This window comes from Sapajus apella, unplaced genomic scaffold (genome assembly GCF_009761245.1).
Source record: "Sapajus apella isolate SASKATOON/1434 unplaced genomic scaffold, GSC_monkey_1.0 scaffold65, whole genome shotgun sequence".
NCBI classification, from domain to species: domain Eukaryota; kingdom Metazoa; phylum Chordata; class Mammalia; order Primates; family Cebidae; genus Sapajus; species Sapajus apella.
Genome location: NW_022437005.1, coordinates 12,027,033 through 12,028,812, shown reverse-complemented (window position 1 = coordinate 12,028,812; position 1,780 = coordinate 12,027,033). Strand labels below are relative to the sequence as shown.

The window sequence follows — 1,780 nt, the reverse complement described above, 5'->3', positions numbered from 1 at the left end:
AAAAAGAAGAAAATAGAAGTGCTCCCATGAGCATTTCTTTTGAGCGTCATGTCACCGCTCAAAACTTTCAGACTTTGCAGCACTTCGGATTTCAGATGTTTGGATTAGGGATGCTCAACCTATATGGATTTAATACGTAGTGGAGAGGTGAGGACCCAGGTTTTAAGGCGCGGTTTCCTCAGTGGTGGGTTTGGGGTATTACCCCTGTCTGGCCGGCCTCCAGGCTTGTTTCCAGAAGATGCTACCCCGAGAGCTGCGAACCGACAAGCCCCGCAGCACGTACAGCCTCGACAGGGACCCGCGAGGTCAGCTCCGGGGGCTACCCCAGGTTCCAAACTGGCCCGAGCCACCCTGAGAGTTGCGAGCGCGGCCTTGGCGCCGCCCCGGCCCCGCCCCCGCACCGCCCCGGCCCCGCCCCCGCCCCGGCCCCGCCCCCGCACCGCCCCGGCCCCGCCCCCTCTCCCGCTCGCCCGCCCCGCCCCCCGTTCGCCCGTGGTGCCTGGACACCGAGGGGGCGGCGCCTGGGGGCCGGGAGGAGCGCGGCTTAGCGGCCTCCAGACACAAAGAGCAGCCGGCGGGAGCGGGTGAGCAGCGCTCTGGCTCCGCGCGGGCGGACGGCGCCTCCCAGGTGAGCCGGGCCCGGGCGTCCAGCTTGACCGTTCGGGCGGCGGGCGGGGTCGAGATTCCGCGGGCCTCCCCTGCCTCGCGGCCCGTGCCTCGGTTTCCAGAGCAGACTCCGGGAGCGCGGCCTCGGGGGCTCCTCGCTGTGCGGGGCGCAGGCCCGGCGCGTCTGCCTAGGTGCCCCGGGGCCGAGGGCTTGAAAACCCGGTTTCCCGACGGCGGCAGCGCAGGGCGCGGTGGGAACGAGGGCCGGAGTCCTGCGCAGCCCGTAGGCTCGGCTGGGGACGCGCGGCCTTGGCCAGGGCCCACGCGGGGCTGAGCTCCGCCGATTGCCCGGCGCGGGCTGTTTTCTCCTGTCCCGTCGACGCCCGGGATTCCCTCCCGTCATTGTGGCTGCGGGTCCCCACGGAGCGTGTCCCGCATTTGTGGCCCTTGGGACAGTTGATTGAAAGGTTGGAGAAGTCTGCTGCGAGTTTTATCCCTGGTACTCGTGCAGAATCGGCCCTTTCCTCCCGCCTGTGCGTGCAGTCACACACCCCACGTGGGAGCCCGACCGCGTTGGTTGTTTCACACTTAGATCATCCTGGGTGTTGATGCTCCACTGTTAGGAGCTCTGTATAGGGCTGTATGTTTGCACAGGACTCAAGTGAGGAAGGGTGGCCACGTTTCTTTCTGCTCTTTGAGATTTAGGTCAAGCCCTGGAACTAGGGAGGAAGTTCAGGAAGAGACCCATGAAGATGAAGTGATTTTCAAGGTCAGTAGTAAGAGGGGTCATGATTGATGGTAAGTTTCTTCTTAGAGGCCTTTGCTGACTTCCAGGTTTTTCATACTGGATTTAAAATACTTTTAAAAGCAGAGGGTTTTTTTGTTTGTTTGTTTGTTTCTTTTTGAGACAAAGTTTCGCTTTTGTTGCCCAGGCTGCCGTGCAATGGCGCGACCTCGGCTCACTGCAGCCTCCGCCTTGCGGGTTCAAGTAATTCTCCTGCCTCAGCCTTCCAAGTAGCTGGGAACTACAGGCACGCACCATCATGGCCGGCTAATGTTTGCATTTTTTAGAAGAGATGGAGGTTTCACCATGTTGGCTAGGCTGGTCTCAAACTCCTGACCTTCAGGTGATTCCCCCCCCCCCCCCCCCCCCCCCCCCCCCCCCCCCCCCCCC

General features: G+C 62.6%; 1 protein-coding gene across 4 annotated transcripts in view; it reads left to right on the top strand.

Annotated features, from left to right (window-relative positions):
* Positions 1–510: 510 nt before the first annotated feature.
* NINL (ninein like) overlaps positions 511–1,780 on the top strand; it is a 152,331-nt gene continuing 151,061 nt past the window's right edge. For 3 of the 4 annotated variants that reach the window (XM_032248195.1, XM_032248194.1, XM_032248192.1), the window contains exon 1: positions 513–628. The gene's annotated coding sequence lies outside the window, so the exon portion shown is untranslated. Of the gene's footprint in view, positions 629–1,780 lie in introns of all 4 variants that reach the window. The other variant, XR_004259873.1, reaches the window with a different exon arrangement.